Source organism: Paramormyrops kingsleyae, chromosome 19 (genome assembly GCF_048594095.1).
Source record: "Paramormyrops kingsleyae isolate MSU_618 chromosome 19, PKINGS_0.4, whole genome shotgun sequence".
Lineage (NCBI taxonomy): Eukaryota > Metazoa > Chordata > Actinopteri > Osteoglossiformes > Mormyridae > Paramormyrops > Paramormyrops kingsleyae.
This window is the reverse complement of record NC_132815.1, coordinates 26154335-26167505: the sequence shown is the minus strand read 5'-3', so window position 1 is coordinate 26167505 and position 13171 is coordinate 26154335.

Sequence of the window (13171 nt, the reverse complement as noted above, 5' to 3'; positions counted from 1 at the left end):
TGCAACCCTATGGAATATAGTCCACACATGACAAATGAGGTAATAATCAATATTTCAGAATAATTCAAACTCAGATATTGGTGTGTGATATCTGAGTTTTAATTATTTGACTACAAATCTCACCTCATCATTCCTCCCAGTGATTATTTCCAGGATAAACTGAGATGCCCCCAAGCTGGCTTCTTAAAACTTACTAAATATTTAAAAAGAGCCAAAAGAGCCGTTCTTTTGAAAGGAACGGATCGCCAAGATCCGGATCCCCTCAAAGAGCCATAAATCCCATCACTACTGATGTGGCCTTAAATACACCGGATGAATCAAACTGACAGAAAACAGGTGGTCACAATTGGGGTTGCACACAAGAGGATCGTATAGGCAAGTCATGACAATTACACTCGTATTACCCAATATATTAGACAAAATAAGAGAAAATAAGACATATTAGACGTTACAAATATCATATTATTATTGTACATTTAACCTTCCAAGAGCAAAGATCATTTTCACTGTTCTCGATCAACTTTTTAATGAATATACAAAAAACCGCAATAGAGTGAAGCCGCGCAAGTCGAAGCGCGAAGTGGCGAGGGACGACTGTACACCACTCTTGTTGTGGTTTTTGGATTCAGACTTTATTGTATCCATGTAGGTTACAACCAAGGCTGGACCCTCTACAGAAATATGATTAATTCTTATTTACACTGATTCTTACACATTTCTTATCTCTTAACAGTTAGGCTACTTGTTACAAGAGTCGCGTCCTCAGCATCGATCATTCGCCACCATTATGTTCTTCTTCAGAGATCTGAGTATTCCTTGCCCCTAGCTGATAGGCTGCCAATTATTTACAGTGGTGGAATGTAACAAAGTATTTGTACTTCGTTACTGTACTTAAGTACATTTTTACATATCTGTACTTTAAGTAAAAATATGCATACTTTTTATTTTACTCCATTACATTTTGTGGCAATTATCTGTACTTTTTACTCCACTACATTTCTACATTTTACGAAGACAATTTCCTCAAAATCTTGCATGAAAAAATAGTTAGCCTATTGCGTTCTGGCATTGTTTGCCATTTCCTACCAATCAGGTGGCTTTATTAGCTCCAATGATGGCAGAGCGTGCGTCAATTAGCAACACGAGCTGGTAGACTGGCTTGATTTCAAGAAGAAGAGACATTCAACATGGCGCCACACCACCACTAGTGTTTGGTTACTGTTGTGTTTCCCTTTTACTGCTCTTAACAGATGTGTTGAATAGTTTTGCAAGTACATGAATGATTTAAAGATAAACCAATCAGGACATGATATATCTTAATGGTATATTAGTGGGTAATGACAAGTTATCTACTTGGTATCCACATAATTCTAAGTTAGGGTACACACAGTATTGCAGAGGGCACGCACAATAAGCACAACAAACTTTCCAATACACATAAACTGTATAGTTGCTTGTAATTATTACGAGCAATGACATCGGTAGAGGCGTAAGTCAGTATATATACTATTCTTTTACAAAATGGCACACCCCAGATGTTGAGACAAACCATTGTGTGAGTACTTTTACTTTAAAAAATACTTTCAAGTAAATTTAAAAGTAAGTACTTAGTACTTTCACTTAAGTAAGATTGTTGATGTAGCACTTCTACTTTTACTTGAGTACATATTTTGCAGGATATTTGTACTTTTACTTAAGTACTAAGCATCAGTACTTCCTCCACCACTTACTGTATTATTTATTTTATTTAGTCACTCTGTGAAACATAATTGTGGCGAAACCGTCTCTACAATATTTTTTTTATAAAAATATGGCAAAAAGCCCAGAACCTGGATGATTAGTTTAAGGACGATATGGTGGTAAGCAATGAACTCAGAACCCAAGTATTTCTGCAGTAATAAGCCTTAGCAGTTTCTGTTGGCTACACAATACTTGGCTAATTATATTTTCTTGCCTTCAACCTAGTGATAAGCTTCAGAGCTAATTGGGCTTCAAATACATACTTATATAATTACATCGTGCAACAGTAAGTGATATGCATTCTCTAGCAATTACATTATCTTGTGTGTTTTACATCTTTGGTGTATTGCCCTAAGGATTACATTCCCTATGTGTTATGTGATTTCATATTCCACATTCCGAGGAGGGTATTTCATAAACAACCACAGCTGTTCAACTTTTATAATAAGCAGAGAACATCCTGTAAAATCAGTACAGTAAAACCTCGGATTGAGAGCATAATTCGTTCCAGAAACGTGCTTGTAATCCAAAGCACTCGTATATCTAACCGAATTTTCCCATTAGAAATAATGGAAATTCAGATGATTCGTTCCACAACCCAGAAATATTCATATAAAATGGTTAATACAAAATATAAATTAAAAATACATAAAACAAATTAACCTGCACTTTACCTTTGAAAAGAATCGTGGATGGTGTGAGAGAGAGAAGAGGAGGGTTATTTTGTAGGACGACTTTCACTATAACTAACGGAATCACTGCTGTCTGTTAGCTCACTGGAATCTTTTTCTTTTTGCGCGTCTTTAACAAGGAACCTATCCAATGACAGCCGCTTTTCGATTTCTTGGAAATGTGGACATTGCATTGTTGTTAAACAGATTCATTGCTCGCATTGCTACGGCCTTATTTACGGAAGCGTAATGCGTTCACTTGAGAAAAAAAAATTCTGTTCTGTTTTTCTGAATTAATGACATAATTATCTCGGAATTTCTGAATTAATGACATAATTATCTCGGAATTTCCGAGATAAAGTTTTCATGTAAAAAAAAACGCTCTGTTTTTCTGAATTAACGAGATACGGTTTTCATGTAAAAAAAAAAAAAATACGCTCTGTTTTTCTGACTTAACCTCAAAAACTCTCATTTCGCCTACTTTAGAGCTCACTGCAACAATGTCACTCCTTAGATTAATACAGTTTTATTTTGGTTTGGGTTTGAAACACTGCGAAATACTCGCAGCTTTAAGTAACGTAGATGGCATTGTTATTAGTCTGTCGACTTTGCGCAGGTTTTGCGGTTGTTCAGACGGAAAGCCCATTCTGATCTGCAGAACATTGCAGTGTTTCTGCAGGCTCAGTTGGACCAGTATGGCATGCTTCACGGATACAAGATGCATCTGAAATGCATTCAGGCTGGCCATGTGGTGACTCAAGAGACAGTCAGACCATGTATTTTTTTTAATATAAACTGTATCTGTGTCTGCACTGTCTGACACGCCTCCATTCGCCATTTTGAGTGTATCGCGGATGTAAACAAATTTGGTTAACAAACTTAATGTTTCATAATCAGTGTTTTTTTTCTCTACAAAAAATGTAACGTTTTATGGAACTTTATCAGTAATGTTACTGATTTTCATTACCAAAGCACACCAGCAATTTAGGTGTTTAAGAATGGAAAAAAGAGTCAAGAACACCACAAAAATGTCATTGGACATAGCTTTATTGGTAATATTTAAAATAAAATATAAGCGGCAAGCAGGACACAGGCTCGGTATACAACGAGTTTATACAGATCCTTCCAGGCATCATGTAAAACGTTAGAAACCATACTTGCAAATGTTTCTATACTTAAAACATACAGTAGTTAGGCATTGGTTTTACAGGGCACAGCACACAGTGACAACCTTGTCCAGCACTGCGGCTTATAATCCATGCACGCGAATATACATGAACTGATACACGTGTCATTACAGTTTTGCTGTTTACTTGTCTTTAAAAAGCATTCACTCTGTAACACTACTTTAACATGAGCATATTAATCTATTTCTGCTGCCCTCCGTAGTGAGGCTAGCTTGCTAGCGTAGGTTAACCAATGTGAAAATACCAACTTTAGAAGACAAAAAAATGCATGTTCAGTAATATTACTCAAACAAAAAAAACATCTTAGTTGCCTTTATGAAAATACCGAGAGCAAGCACGCATAAAGGGAGATATCGTATTGAAAGTGACCTCCTTCCGTCTCATTGCTGCGACCCAGGCCACCGAACGCCTCTTCGTTAACTCCTCTACCTGCTGTCCATATCCTCTTTTCCAAGTGAGAAACCGAAAAAATCTCATGTTGTACTCCACCCTTTTGCCATTTCTACCATGTAACTTAGTATGACAGTCTTTCACATAGTGTCATCTTACAAAAAATAATGCCGGACGCAAATGCTCGCTCTTTCGTTATATACAACCAAAATGGCGATTCGACCCACAATACACTGCGGCTATAGCGAGTGTGACGTCGGCTGACAAAGACCAATTACATTTTTTTACATGAAAACCGTATCTCGTTAATTCAGAAATTCCGAGATAATTATGTCATTAATTCAGAAATTCCGAGATAATTATGTCATTAATTCAGAAAAACAGAGCGTATTTTTTTTACATGAAAACCGTATCTCGTTAATTCAGAAAAACAGAGCGTTTTTTTTTTTACATGAAAACTTCATATCGGAAATTCCGAGATAATTATGTCATTAATTCAGAAAAACAGAGCAGAATTATTTTTTCTCAAGTGAACGCATTACGCTTCCGTACTTATTCGGGTGGTTTTTTTCTACTAAATTTTGACTATACGAGCGAGGCACGCCGACTGACACTGCATGGGAAATGATTATCCACAATCCCGCAGTGAGAGAGAGAGAAGAACCATCGGCTCATTTTTGATCACGTGACGCTCGGCAAATAAAGCGTATACTTAATACTCGTATTGCAAGACCTTACTCGTTTATCAAGTTAAGATTTTTAAAAAATTTTTGCTCGTCTTGCAAAACACTCGCAAACCAAGTTACTCGCAATCCAAGGTTTGACTGTATTTGAGTCTTCTTTGTGACAGTGGGTGAAATAAACCATGGCTGCTGTTAGATTACAGTACATACCTAATTTAAGATGAATGAAAGTGATTCAGTTGGTTAAATTAGACATGAGGAAATTTAGTGAGATTAACTCGGCTATGTTCTGTTCTCAGAATACAAAGTGGATTCATCAAATTAAAAAGAATGCTTCATTTTCAAAACACTCATTCTAGTTGTATGGAACCACTGTCCATGATTCAGTTGAGTTCATTCTAAGAATTATGCATAAAAAATAAAACATTTACATTGTATTAACATTAATTAACACCAACAAATAAGTTGAATCCTTTTTTCGGGCCAGAGACTTCTAAAAATATATTTACTTTCTAAGGCTTCTAGGTGTGTTTGTTAATGTTCAAACACTTAGTTTTTAAAACGGTTTCGTGAGATTTCTGTTTGATCCTGCATGCAGGGTTGTCGATTCCAGAGGGTTAATTGATGAAGCGACTGTTTCTTGCATTTAATCAACGTAATGGCCGTTTTCTTGATTTTAATAAACAAACTGTCTATTCATATTTTTTGGAGAATTCCCAAACTTCCTTTACCATATTCCATGCTCCCCCCACCACAGCTTCAGCTGCATTTCTTGCAGCCTCTCCTACATTGTCTGCTCTGACTGCAGCTTTAGCTCCTACAGCCCCCCCTATTATGGCTCCTGCTGCAGTCAAAACCCCCGTAGCTACATACACTCCTGTTCCTATTGCTACTCCTGCCCCACCTGCTGTCCCTGCTGTTACACCTGCTCCTGCCCCACCTGCTGTCCCTGCTGTTACACCTGCTCCTGCCCCACCTGCTGTCCCTGCTATTACACCTGCTCCTGCCCTGAAAACTGTTCTCAACATGAGTGAGCCTACCAATAATACTGCTATTGTTGCTCCAACAGGCAAACCCAGTAGAGCCCCCAGTACCGCCCCAGTTGCCATTCCTGTTAATGATGTCCAAATATTGGCCTTCACTCCCTCTCTTGCTTGTTTCTTGATCTCGTACTCCTCTGCTTTCTCTCCTCTCTCATTCAGCTCTTCTTTTATCCTATTCTCCTCAATTTTTGTAGCTTTTGCTGTTGCCTGAAGTGTTTCATTAGTGTAATAACGGTCTCCATTTTCTCTCACAATGGTGTCTATGGTTGTCAGAAGCTGATTAATCTGAAAGCTGTTGCTTCTGTACTCTGACCCACCCAGGTTTCCACCAGAGCTGGAGGGTCTTCCTGACCCTTGGCTTGGGTCTTTATCAGGTGTTGATGATCTTTGTTTTAATCTGAATCTGAACCGTAGGTTATTAATTTTTTCCGGTGCCTGTACAGCCTGTAATTCCCCAGCTGCTCTCTTCTGTTTTATCATTTCTTTTGGAAGATCTTCACATTCACCATCTTGACCATTGACTTTTTTATTCCAGTGCGTAGAGTCAATGACATGAACTCGACCTCCACACTTATCAACAAGTGCCTTCAGATCCTTGTTCTTCTCTGCAAATTCTTCGATGGTCATTTTTTTCCCAAGATCTTCACCATGTGTGAAGAGGACAACTGTGTGCTTCAGGGCTTCCTCCCCAAAATACTGCAGTATCATCTTCACAGAGTCTTTCTCCTCTTTGGTGTATCTTCCCACTCTCATTACTAAGATGAAGACGTGTGGACCAGGAGCACACTCAGTGAGGCAGGATATTATGGAATGCTTCAGATCTTTTTCAGGCTTCTCAGTGTCAAATATCCCTGGTGTGTCGGTTACTGTAATCTTCCTGCCATTTAAGTTTCCTTCCTCTGTTTGACAATCTGTTGAAACACTGTTAGGTGAAGACTCAGCTTTAAACTTCTCTTCCCCCAGGATGACATTTCCTGCGCTGCTCTTCCCTGATCCTGTTTTTCCCAGCAGCACAATTCTTATTTCAGCAGGTGCTTTGGAAGAGAAAAATAACTTCAGTTACCATTAATGTTATAGAGAGTTTGTTTGAAGACTCATGCCAATGTGCTAAGACCAAGACAGTCAGCAGGAGGCGCTGTATATGTGGCTATAATGAACATGAACATCTGATATTACTGTGGAACACTCTCTAGCAGGTCTTGGATGCAATTATTTTATTCTGTCAGCAGGTGGAAGTGTAGTGCCACACACAGCATGATCACATGGGAAAGAGACTGACAATGACTGTACTTAATTACCTCCTTTTATATCTGAACACAGATGTTTCCTCATTCATCTTAGACAATGAAAAACCACATTTTTATATATAGTTTGTTCTGAACTCTAACAGTAACTAAGATATGCAGCCACACTTAGCAGTTTCACAACAGAAGCTGAGCTAAAATACTTGCAATTGACCTGCATGACCCTGCTGATCTCCTGCAGGGCAGTCAGTCAAGGAGATATAAGTATGTCTACCACCAGGAGCTAAATACCTCTGCCTCGGAGATTCATCAGCTAGTCTGAGTACAACTCAGTGGATGTCAGTCTAGCTGATGCCCCAGTTCCAGTGTTCGTGAATATCAGTCTATGTGCTTCAGAGAGAGAAAGACAGAGCACAGAGGTCCAGGCAGCAGAGCAGAAAAGTCAGAGTGGAAACTGACTCACCAGCCATGCTTTCCTACAGATTGATGTCAGAAGCTGCTTTACGTCCACTGCTGATAACTGCAAGTGAATAAAAATGAGGGTTACAGTCTGTTTCAGATAAAAATTCATAAAACTAACAGGACAATTTATCTTGACTGACTCACAAAGCCTCACACTGGAAAATTTCTTCATTTGACATAATGATCGTGGTGACTTTCATATGTGTCACAATTGTTTCAAAACTGAGTGTTAGGTCACACACATACATACATATATACATAAAATTAAACACCTGAACAATAACTACGTATAGTAGCAGAAGCATAATTCAATAGTGCAAATTTCACTACATAAACAGTAATAAAATGAAATGAAAATGAAAGTATCAAATAACCTGCTTTGCCAATGAAAAACCCCCTAGTGGAGCAGTTGGAGGTGGATGGGCAGAGAGAGGTCAGGGCATCTCTGCTTAGTCTGCTGCCCCTGCGAACTGGCCCTAGATAAGTGCCAGAAAATAGATGGATGGATGGATGGATGACTCATTCAGGAGCACACTCAGTAAGGCAGGATATTATGGAATACTTCTGATCTTTCTCAGACCTCAGACCGTCCGTGTCAAATATCCCGGGTGTGTCAGTTACTGTAATCTTCCTGCCATTTTAGTTTCCTTCCTCTGTTTTACAATCTTTTGAAACACTGATAGGATCAGACAAAGCTTTAAACTTCTCTTCCTCCAGGATAACATTTCCTGCACTGCTCTTCCCTGATCCTGTATTCTTATTTTAGCAGGTGTTTTTAAAGAGAGAAATAACTTCAGTTACCATTAATGTTACAGATGCGTCTCTGACTGAAGACCCATGCCAATGTACCAGAAGATGGGTGAATGGATGACTCATTCATTCATTCTATAATGTTAGCATGCCCAGGAGTGGTTGGGCAGCCAGTTAACCTTGGACCCCTTGGACCCCCAGAGGTTTCTTTCTCCCTGTTTGGGAGTGTTATCCTCTGACTTCCTTCCTTCCTCCCTCTATGTGTAAACATACTTTGCCAAATAAATCTGATTCTGATCATCTCACGCTGCCTTTGATTCTTTCACAATGTGAACAGTCTCACTCCTGTTTATAACTGATTAAACTCAGTTTTGTTATGCAGCCTCAACTATTCTATATAAAGAGGAGTGACAGCATCTCTGCAGAGTTATTATGCAGCATAGGTGTCTAATGAAAACCTGCATTCATTTCATATTCTGTAGAGTCCATGACACAAATGTAAGAGACTTGACCCATTATAGGACAAAACCTACATCCTTAATCATAATATGACTTCACAGTATGAGGACATGTAAACCACTATATATTAATGGTGCTAATGTTTCAAATTTTTTGTCATGGAATACCATAGTCCTGGTTGCAGGAGGTAAGCAGTCTCAGCAGGGATGCCCAGACCTCCCTCTCCCAGGCCCAGTGCCACGGAGAGTTACGAAGAGGTATTGCTGCCTCAGTTGTAGCACTGTGCCTATAGGGTTAAATGTTAAATTGTAATGTTATGTCGCACTCTATCGAACTGCGGTTCTAAATAGCCTACATACTGTATTACTCATGGAGGTTATGGACTAAACTCATAACTGTGCCGTTCTATGTTGATACAGTGCAATTGTTTTTGTTGTGCTCTGCGTTTGTCTCGCAGTTATCAGGAAATGTAAGTGAAGAGTTGCAGTAGCCATGTGGCGACTGCGGAAGTAATGCGTATTCCAGTGCCTTTACGATCGCAACGATCCTGTTTTTCCTCCCCCTTTGACATTTGATAGCATTGACGTGCAAAGGTTTTGCTAAATAGTAATAAGCTTCATCTTTTTGTAGTGTCATGAAATATCACCCCAAAACTCGGCTCCGTTAACTTTTATTAACCTTCTCCAGTCACACACCAAACGCAAGTCCTCTAACAGTATGTATATATAGCCTTCCTCCGTAACCCAAAGTAACTCCCAGTTACTAGCGACAGCGACCCCTTGTGTCAAAGTAAAGAATGATGCCAATATATTGCATCACATTTCCCCCCTTATGTTAATATGTTCACCAAATAAAAAAAAGGGTCAACCATTTATAATAACTAAGTCTTCTCTGCAGTGTCAACATACAAACACACCGGAGATGCATATGAAAAATATGCATCTGCCATATGTAAATAGATTCTGTACAAACAAAACATTGTACACGTTCACAGCATTGTGTTCTCCCTCCTTCTCGTTTCCTCTTGCCACTAGTGTACAGCGTAGAAGATTCAGTTTTAATGTAAGAACATAGTCCTTGAACCTGACAGGAGGATTAATAGCTCTCCCGGATAATGTCTTTATTGGAGAAGAGTTTGGGTTTGAGGGCACTTTGTGGAAAGAAGAGACTGGAACATTGGGTGAAATGGGGGAGCAACCCGAATCATGAGAAGAGTCGTGACCCAGGTCATCAGTCTCTGGTGCTGTAACTTGTCCTGAAGGCCCTGGAACTTCCTGAAGGTGTCTCCGGTTCCGGCGACTAACCACTCCCTGTTCTGTTTGCACATAATAGGATCTGGGCTCAGATGCCGTAGCAACGACGGTTGCAGAAGTCTTCCACCCTTTTTTTCCATCCAATTTCATATGGACGTGTCGGCCCGGCTGCAATGCAGGCAAGGGACGCACTGAGTAACGTCTGTTGTAAAAGAAGCAATAGGCATTTTTAGTTTGTTTATCTTTATGTGTCACTGCATTATGGTCAATTGGACTTGGGAGCAGTTGCTTTGGCAGAATAGGGACTGTCGTCCTGATCTGTCGGCCAGTCATAAGTTGGGCTGGGCTCAGACCTGTTGCCGAGATGGGGGCCCTATAGCTCATCAGGGCTAGATGATGATCTGCCTGGCGCAGAATATGCTTTGCTGTTGCAACACTCCTCTCTGCTGCCCCGTTGGCCTGTGGATAATGAGGGCTTGAGGTGGTATGTTTAAAATTGTAAGCCTCACTGAACAGTTTAAACTCTGTTGATGTAAACTGAGCACCATTATCTGATACTAGCTCCAAAGGAATGCCCCATCTGACAAACATGCTTTTCAGGCGAGAAATTACTTGTTGACTGGTCGTGGATGTCAGATGTGCAATCTCAATGTCACGTGAGTAGTAGTCCACTACTATAAGGTATTGTTTACCATCCAGTTCACATACACTCACCTAAAGGATTATTAGGAACACCATACTAATACGGTGTTTGACCCCCTTTCGCCTTCAGAACTGCCTTAATTCTACGTGGCATTGATTCAACAAGGTGCTGAAAGCATTCTTTAGAAATGTTGGCCCATATTGATAGGATAGCATCTTGCAGTTGATGGAGATTTGTGGGATGCACATCCAGGGCACGAAGCTCCCGTTTCACCACATCCCAAAGATGCTCTATTGGGTTGAGATCTGGTGACTGTGGGGGCCATTTTAGTACAGTGAACTCATTATCATGTTCAAGAAGCCAATTTGAAATGATTTGAGCTTTGTGACATGGTGCATTATCCTGCTGGAAGTAGCCATCAGAGGATGGGTACATGGTGGTCATAAAGGGATGGACATGGTCAGAAACAATGCTCAGGTAGGCCGTGGCATTTAAACGATGCCCAATTGGCACTAAGGGGCCTAAAGTGTGCCAAGAAAACATCCCCCACACCATTACACCACCACCAGCAGCCTGCACAGTGGTAACAAGGCATGATGGATCCATGTTCTCATTCTGTTTACGCCAAATTCTGACTCTACCATTTGAATCGAGACTCATCAGACCAGGCAACATTTTTCCAGTCTTCAACTGTCCACTTTTGGTGAGCTTGTGCAAATTGTAGTCTCTTTTTCCTATTTGTAGTGGAGATGAGTCGTACCCGGTGGGGTCTTCTGCTGTTGTAGCCCATCTGCCTCAAGGTTGTGCGTGTTGTGGCTTCACAAATGCTTTGCTGCATACCTCGGTTGTAACGAGTGGTTATTTCAGTCAAAGTTGCTCTTCTATCAGCTTGAATCAGTTGGCCCATTCTCCTCTGACCTCTAGAATCAACAAGGCATTTTCGCCCACAGGACTGCCACATACTGGATGTTTTTCCCTTTGCACACCATTCTTTGTAAACCCTAGAAATGGTTGTGCGTGAAAATCCCAGTAACTGAGCAGATTGTGAAATACTCAGACCGGCCCGTCTGGCACCAACAACTATGCCACGCTCAAAATTGCTTAAATCACCTTTCTTTCCCATTCTGACATTCAGTTTGGAGTTCAGGAGATTGTCTTGACCAGGACCACACCCCTAAATGCATTGAAGCATCTGCCACGTGATTGGTTGATTAGATAATTGCATTAATGAGAAATTGAACAGGTGTTCCTAATAATCCTTTAGGTAAGTGTATATCTGTAGCAATTTTCTGCCATGGACCACTGGGTAGGGGAGTGGTCATCAATGGTTCGCGTCTCTGTGTTGGCTTATTCTGAAAACAGAATTCACACTTTTTTACCATTTCGGTTATAGCTCGGCCAATCCCTGGCCACCAAACGGACGTTAGCTCTTCTGCGACACTTAGTGAGGCCCTGATGACCGTCATGTATCTGGGAAAGTACATTTCTTTGAAGTGAAGGTGGGACAACAATCCTGTCATCATACAGAAGGAGTCCCTCAACTTCTGACAGGTGTGCTCTGAAAGTGTGGAACCTGTGCAGAGTATTTGGTATGTGGGACAGTTCCTTTGGCCAGCCTGACCTAGTGTAGTGAATGACAGTCTGAAGATCAGTGTCCTGATCCGTGGCTGCCCTAATCGCATCCAGTCTATCCCCGGTTATTGGCCGCAATGAGATTACTGCCTGCACATAGGCTTTTACCTCTTGCTCTGTGTCCGAAGCATCTCTGTCCTGCAGGGGATTGCGAGACAAGGTGTCTGCCACAACAAGTTTTTTTCCTGGGACATGGACAGCATCAGCGTTGAACTTCATTAAACTGCATCAGCAATCGCTGACATCTCACCGGAGCTTTGTCGAGGTCATAGGAGTTTATCAGTGGAACAAGTGGTTTATGATCAGTTTGCAAGATGAATTTCTCCATGTGAACCGCTCACATGCCCACACACTGGCGAGGCATTCTTTTTCAATCTGAGAATGCTGACGCTCGGTCTCCGTCAAAGTTCTGGAGCAGAAAGCGACTGGGCGAAGTCCATCCCCTTGCTCCTGATACAACGCACCTCCCAGGCCAAAGCTACTAGCATCGGCACTAACTACTGTCGGTTTGGTGACATCATAATATGCTAAAACTGGCACCGAGGTCAGCATGGTTTTTACTCTCTTGAATGCATACTCCTGTGCCTCTCCCCAAAACCATACAGTGTCCTTTTTTAGCAGGCTGTTGATGGGGTGCATTACAGATGAAAGATCAGGGAGGAATTTCCCTAAGTAGTTGATCATTCCCACCATCTGATGTAATTCTGTGATGTTGGTGGGATTGGGCAGCTCTGTGATAGCTCTAACTTTACCCACATCAGGTTTAATGCCATCTTTCCCTATGATGTGTCCGAAATATTGGATTTCAGATTTCCCAAACTGACACTTACTCTTGTTTAATTTTAATACAGATGTTCTGATGGTTTGTAACACTGCCCCGAGGTTCTGATCATGGTCTCTTTTATCTCTACCGAAGATGAGGATGTCATCCATAACTACCACAGTGCCTGTATGGTCTCGTAGGACGGTGCTCATCTTTTGCTGAAAGATTTCTGGGGCTGACGTTATGCCAAA